At 39.6% G+C, this 7829-nt stretch overlaps 1 protein-coding gene across 2 annotated transcripts in view; it reads left to right on the top strand.

Moving 5' to 3' along the window:
* Window positions 1-7829, top strand: part of OXSR1 (oxidative stress responsive kinase 1) — a 106338-nt gene that overhangs the window by 46033 nt on the left and 52476 nt on the right. The gene's annotated exons all lie outside the window — the stretch shown is intronic.

Here is a 7829-nt window from a genome sequence, read left to right as displayed (position 1 = left end):
CATTCCTGGAGCTTTTATTTCTGTTAGTGTGGGTTTTCAGTTATATAATTTTTATTTGGTTCTTTTTACATTTTTTATTTTTTTGCTGAGATTTTCTGTTTTTCATTTGAGAATTTCAAATTGCATGTTAGAAGCATTTTTATGATGGCTGGTTTAAAATTTTTGTGAAATGGTTCCAACATCTGATTCTTCTTCATGTTGATATCAGTCTTTCTGTTCCTGTTTCTTTTTGGCCATGACATGTGGCATGCAGGGGCTTAGTTCCCCGCCAGGGATTGAACCTGTGCCCCTTGCATTCGGAGCACAGAGTCCTAACCGCTGAACTGTCAGGAAAGTCCCTTAGATCTAGTCTTTTCTTATGAATTTTTTCTGGTTCTTGGTATGTTGAATACTTTTTAAAAATTGTATCATGGATATTTTGGATATTATGTTAGAAGACTTTTGATCCTATTGAGATAATGATATATTAAGTAATATATTTTAACAGGCAGTTTCCCTGATTTTGAGAGCCCTCGCAGTGGTGTTCTGGTTTGTTTTGTGTATGTAGCACTAGAGGCTCTCTTCTCGATTCCTGCTGATGCCACCCATGGGAGTAGAGTGCACTTGCCCAGGCCTGCTGCTGCTAGGTGGAAGGTGGGAGAGAGTGGCTGTGCCTGTGAGTCTGTGAACACTTCCTTGGGCTCATCTTGTGGGCTGCCACCTGATGCTAGTTGGGCTTCCGTTCATTCTCTGGTATTGCCTGTGGACTTGAAAGGCACATTTTCTAGGTCACCTTTTGCTACTGGGTGAGGAGTTGGGAGACATTGGGTCTCGGTCATCTATTGCCACTGTGTGGAGGAGCAAAAGATACCAGACCTGGGTCACTCTCAGCTGCTGGGTGGAAGAATGGGAGGTATTGGCTGGGCCTGTCAGTGGTGCTGGTATAGGCAGCATGGACCTGTCTACACTAGATGTAGATTGGACAATGAGTGAAGTTTCCTGTCTGATCTTCATTGGCACCTCTGGTTCTGACCTAATTGGTCAGCCTGCGACTCTATAGTCCAGCTATGTAATCAGGGATGAGGTCCCTGCTAGGTTTGGTGCCTCTTTGGCCACAGAGAGCAGGTTTAGAGCTTTTTTTTTTTTTTTTTTTTAATCTGTACATGTTGACAGTTCTGGGTTGCAAGACTATAATACCCATTCCAGGATATATGAGATTAAAAGAAAACTCAGGGAAGTGGTATAGTACTATGTGAAAGTGGGCTTGAATTCATTGTAAATGTATAGAGCAGACTCTAGGGAAAACCACTAAAAAAGGAAAAAAAAGAATATGCCAAGAGAGGAGAGAAAAATAGAATTACATAAAATGCTCAATTAAAATCAAAGAAGGCAGAAAGAATGGAAGAACACAAGAGATATGTATATACCTAAATATATATATAGATATATATCTTTAAAATCACTTACTTTAAAGGAACTACAAAAAGAACAGACTAAGCCCAGAGTTAGCAGAAGGAAATTAAATAAAAACATCAAGAGTGAAAATATATGAAATAACAGACTAAAAAGACAGTTGAAAAGATCAGTGAAACTAAGAACTGGTTTCTTAAAAAGACAAATAGATTGTTAGCTAGACTCACCAAGAGAAAGAGAGGACTCCAATTCAGAAGTGAAAGAGGAAACATTGCCGCTGACACCACAAAAATATGAGATCGTTAAGAGACTACTATGAACAGGTATACACCAACAAATGGTAGCACCTAGAAGAAATGGGTAAATTCCTAGAAAGATAGAATCTACCAAGACTGAATCATGAAGAAACAGAAAATCTAAACAGGCCAGTTACTACTAAGGAGATCAAAGCAGTAATCAAAAACTTCCTAACAAACGTCAAGGACCAATAATTTCACTGGTGAATTTTACCAGACATTTAAACAGGAACTTATATAATCCTTCTCACATTCTTCAAAAACTAGAAGAGAAGGAAACATTACAAACTCATTTTACAAGGCCACCATAGCAAAGCCAGACGAAGACTCTATAAGAAAATTACAAGGTAAACCTATATGCAAAGGTCCTCAACAAAACATTAGCAAACCAAAATCAGCAATACATTAAAAGGATCATGCACCATGATTAAGTGGGCTTCATTCTAAAGATGCAGGGATGGTCCAGCATATTCAAGTCAATGAGTATAGTATACCGCTTTAACACAATGAATGATAAAATCTTGATCATCTCAGTGTTGTTGCTTTTTAGTTGCTAAGTCGTATCCAATTCTTTTGCTACCCTATGAACTATAGCCCGCCACACTCCTGTGTCCATGGGATTTCCTAGGCAAGAACATTGGAGGGGTTGCCATTTCCTTCTCCAGGTGATCTTCCCGACCCAAGGATCATACCTGTCTCTTGTATCTCCTGCCTTGGCTGGCAGACTTTTTACCACTGCACCACCTGGGAAGCCCTCCAAGGCTGACGGCTCTACTCTTGTCCTTTTCATTTCTGAAACTTGAAGATTTCCGTTTTTTATTTCATATTGAGTTATCTGACAGTATTCTCCCCTAATTTATCCAGCATTTTTCTTTGTGTTTGGCACAGAGGAATGGTGTGTCTTAGGGCCAAGGCCTGTGTAGTAAGTGATGAAAATCTGTTTGCCATGTTGTTGCAATAGAAATTCTCTTACACATTAAATCAGAGGTCCTCAACATTGGCTTCATATTGGAATAACCTGGGAAAGTTTACTAAGTACTGATTACTAGATTCACTGCCAGAAATTCATTTAAGTGATTTGTGATAAGGCCTTGGCATTGGAACTTTTGAAAGTTTCCCCAGAGATCCTTGTATGCAGCCAAGGCTAAAAACCCTACTTACACTTGAGCTGAGCTGCACTGAGACTTCAGTAGGAGAAAGTTGGGAGGAAGTTGTTTTCCTGGGAAGCAGGCATCGATGTTTTCAGTAGATTTTGTTACTTCCCATATCTTTAGAGTCCAATTGTTATTTCAGATAGATTTGTATCAGTCTGGTGGATTAGGTCAAATAATTTTACTCTGTCTCTACTGTGTTTTCTCCTTGACCCCCGAGGCTTTAGAGGTTTCTACTAGAGTGAACAGGTCTCTAAATTAGAGTTACACTTTTCTCTCTGTATCTATGTACCCAAATATTTTTTCCTATTTAAAGGGGTTAGCTTTAACAGAAATGGTAGATGTTTAGTCAGTTTAAGATGCATAAATGTAGTGTATTTTTCAGCTTTGTTATGATTCATTTCTTCTCTTGAACTGCGCCTATTATTGGGCTTCCCAGGTGGCATTAGTGGTGAAGAACCAGCCTGCCAGTGCAGCCTGCCAGTGCCGCAGATGTAAGAGACACGGGTTCAATCCCTGGGTTGGGGCGATCCACTGGAGGAGGAAATGGCAACACACTCCAGTATTCTTGCTTGGAGAATCTCATGGGCAAAGGAGCCTGGTGGGCTCCAGTCCACAGGGTCACAAAGGGTCAGACATGACTGAAGTGACTTAGCACGTAGCACATGGCATGCTGTTTGTTGAGTTATGAAAATGTAATGGGGAGAAACTTGTTCTGTACTTTTAATTTTAAGTTTAATTTTAAAAGGAATTTGCAACTTTGGTGTAATAGTGATATGTGAGAAATGGCATCAATTTGTGAAAAACAACTTACTGTTCTTGCTATTTAAGAGTGGTTGGAGGATATAACTGGGGGCTGGTGGGTTGCTTGATATTCTTTGAGATGAGGTTTAAAAAAAAAAAAGGACTATTATATTGATTTCCAGATATTTAGTTACAAATCTTTTCCCTCAAAGTTCAATTTGTCCTGTTGTGTGTGAGGACAGACTGGTGTTTAATTATCCAGTGAGCCGTTTAGCTTCATGGTATTCCTCTGGTTTTACTCTTGGAAGCTGTTCTATAGATTGCAATTTTTGGTCTGACGAGGGAAACATAAATTTATTATCTTAATTGATCAGAAAAAGTAGTCATCCAAAGTATAGGTTCTGCTGACAAGAGATTGCCGTTTCTTCACTTAAGACAAAAGCTTAGGGACTGTTCTGGTGGTCCAGTGATTAAAAATCTGCCTTGCAATGCAGGGACTCAAGTTCAGTCCTTGGTCAGAGAACTAAGCTCCCACATGCCTCAGAGCAACGAAGCCCATGCACCACAACTGCTGAGTCCACATGTGTGCTCTGGAGCCCGTGTTCCACGACTAGAGCATGCTTGTGTCACAGTGAAAGATCTGCCTGCCACACCAAGACCTAACACAACAAAATAAGTAAATGCTTTTTAAAAAGACAGAAGCTCAGAAAATAGTTTTTGAATGGGTAACACCAATATTTAACTCAGATAACCATTATATCTACTATGGTGGGCAAGAATCCCTTAGAAGAAATGGAGTAGCCATGATAGTCAACAAAAGAGTTCGAAATGCAGTAGTTAGGTGCAATCTCAAAAGCGACAGGATGACCTCGGTTCCTTTCCAAGACAAACCATTCAGTATCATGGTAATCCAACTCTATGCCCCAACCACTAATGCTGAAGAAGATAAAGTTGAATGGTTCTATGAAGACCTTCTAGAACTAACACCAAAAAAAGATGTCCTTTTCATCATAGGGGACTGGAATGCAAGAGTAGGAAATTAAGAAATAACTTCTGGAGTAACCTGGAGTAACAGGCAAGTTTGGCTTGGGAATACAAAATAAAGCAGGGCAAAGGCTAATAGTTTTGCCAAGAGAATACACTGGTCATAGCAAATACCCTCTTACAACAACACAAGAGATGACTCTACACATGGACGTCACCAGATGGTCAACACCAAATCAGATTGATTATATTCCTTGCAACTGAAGATGAAGAAGCTGTATGCAGTCAGCAAAAACAAGACTTGGAGCTGACCATGGCTCAGATCATGAGCTCCCTATTGCAAAATTCAGACTTAAATTTAAGAAAGTAGGGAAAACCACTAGGCCATTCAGGTATGACCTGAATCAAATCCCTTACCATTATACAGTGGAGCTGATGAATAGATAGATCTGGTAGACAGAGCGCCTGAAGAACTGTGGACAGAGGTTCATAACACTGTACAGAAAGTGGTGACCAAAACCATTTGTAAGAAAAAGAAAGGCAAAATTGTTGTCTGAGGAGGCCTTACAAATAGTTGAGAAAAGAAGAGAAGCAGAGAGCAAAGGAGAAAGGGAAAGTTATACCCAACTGAATGCAGAGTCCCAGAAAATAGCAAGGAGAGATAAGAAAGCCTTCTTAAATGAACAGTGAAAGAAATAGAGGAAAACCGTATAATGGGAAAGACTAGAGATCTCTTCAAGAAAATTAGAGAAACCGAAGGAACAGTTCATGCAAAGATGGGCACAATAAAGGACAGGAATGGTAAGGACCTAACAGAAGCAGAGGCGATTAAGAAGAGGTGGCAAGACTACACAGAAGAACTATACAGAAAAGGTCTTAATGACCAGGATAACCAGGATTGTGTGATCACTCACCTAGAGCCAGAACATTCTGGAATGTGAAGTCAAATGGGCTTTAGGAAGCATTACTAAGAGCAAAGCCTGTGGAGGTGATGGAATTCCAGTTGAACCGTTTCAAATCCTAAAAGATGATGCTGTGAAAGTGCTGCACTCAGTATGTCAGCAAATTTGGTAAACTTAGCAATGGCCACAGGACTGGAAAATGTCAGTTTTCATTCCAATCCCGAAGAAAGGCAATGTTAAAGAATGTTCAAACTACTGTACAATTGTGCTCATTTCACATACTAGCAAAGTAATGCTCAAAATCCTTCAAACTACGCTTCAGCAGTACATGAACCGAGAACTTACAGATGAACGGTTTAGAAAATGATTTTCTGGATTTAGAAAAGGCAGAGGAACCAGAGATCAAATTGCCAGCTTCCTTTGGATCTCAGTAAAAGCAAGGGAATTCCAAAACATCCACTTCTGCTTCATCGACTGCACTAAAACCTTTCACTGTCTGGATCACAACAAACTATGGAAATTTCTTAAAGAGATGGGAATATCAGACCACCTTACCTGTCTCCTGAGAAACCTGTATGCAAGGCAAGAAGTAACAGAACCAGACATTGAACAACAGACTGGTTCAGAATTGAGAAAGGAGTACATCAAGGCTGTATATATTGTTGCTCTGCTTATTTAATGTATATGCAGAGTATGTCATGCAAAATTTGGGGCTGGATGAATCACAAGCTGGAATCAAGATTGCTGAGAGAAATATCAGTAACCTCAAAAATGCAAATGACGCCACCCTGTTGACAGAAAGTGAAGAGGAACTGAAGAACATCTTGACAAAAGTGAAAGAGGAGAGTGAAAAAGCTGGCTTAAAACTCAACATTCAGAAAACTAAGATATGGCATTTAATCCCATCACTTTATGGGAAATAGAAGGGGAAAAGTGGAAACAGTGACAGATTTTATTTTCTCGGGCTCCAAAATCTCTGTAAATGGTGACTACAGCCACGAAATTAAAAGACACTTGCTCCTTGGAAGAAAAGTTTTGACAAACTAGACAATGTATTAAAAATAAAAAGCAGAGACATTGCTGATAAAGGTCTGTATAGTCAAACCTATGGTTTTTCCAGTAGTCATATATGGATGTGAGAGGCACCATAAGGAAGGTTGAGCACCAAAGAATTTATGCTTTCGAATTGTGGTGCTGGAGAAGACTCTTGAGAGTCTTTTGGACTGCACAGAAATCAAACCTGTCAATCGTAAAGGAGATCAACCCTGAATATTCACTGCAAGGACTGATGCTGAAGCTTCAATACTTTGACCACCTGATGGGAAGAGCCGACTCATTGGAAGAGACCCTGATGCTGGGGAAGATTGAAGGGAATGACAGAGGGTGAGATGGTTGGATGGCATCACTGACTCAAGGGACATGAGTTTGAGCAAGCTCCAGGAGTTGGTGATGGACAGGGAAGCCTGGCGTGCTGCAGTTCATGGGGCTGCAAAGAGTCAGACATGACTAGGTGACTGAACAACAGTAACAATGCCAATGTGTGGCTTAAAAGTTCAAATGGTACATAATGGTAAAGCATTAAAAAGCAGGCCTTCTCAGGATCAGTGGTGCTAACTCATGGTAATGCTATGTACTCTAGACACAATGTGATGAAAATGACACTTCACTGGTTTTCCTTCCCCAAACTCTTAATATCAATCTAATCACGAGGAAAACATCATACAAATTCCATTAGAAGGACATCCTATTAACAGCAGCGCATCAGTACTGATTGACTAATGTGGCAAAAGAACCATACTAATGCGCAGTGTTAATAATAGGGGAAACTAGCTGACAGCTATATGGGAGCTCCTCTGCACCATCTTCTCAATTTTTATGTAAATCTAAAATTGTTCTAAAAAATAAAGCATTTTAAAAAAGAGTCTCCTTCCTCCACTGAACTTCTAGTATCCTGCTCTAGAAGGAGCTACTTCTTGCCATTTTCTTGTGATTCCTTTGAGAGAGATTTATGCCAAAATAAACATATTACCACATATGTTTGTTAGTATTTGTAGTATTTTGTTTATACAGTATGTCGTAGTTTAACTGGTCTCCTATGTAGATGGATAGTTAGTTGTCTTATTTTGTTACAGCATACTAGTTTATAAGTCTGATATTTGGAACAGAGTTAAGAGGTGGCAGTTGGGAGCTGGGATAGCAGGAGGGAACAATTGATTTTGTTTTGGTATGTAGTTGAATTGATTGTTTTGCTGCTCCACATCTCTTCAGAGATAACCAAGTTTTATTTTAGTGTTTAGTTGGATGGATGGATGGATTTAGTGATTCATTTATCTCCATAAGTTGATGTAAAGCAGGTTGTC

Source organism: Cervus canadensis, chromosome 22, assembly GCF_019320065.1.
Source record: "Cervus canadensis isolate Bull #8, Minnesota chromosome 22, ASM1932006v1, whole genome shotgun sequence".
NCBI classification, from domain to species: Eukaryota; Metazoa; Chordata; class Mammalia; order Artiodactyla; family Cervidae; genus Cervus; species Cervus canadensis.
Note: the sequence above shows the minus strand (reverse complement) of the source record. Positions and strands in the feature narration are given on the sequence as shown.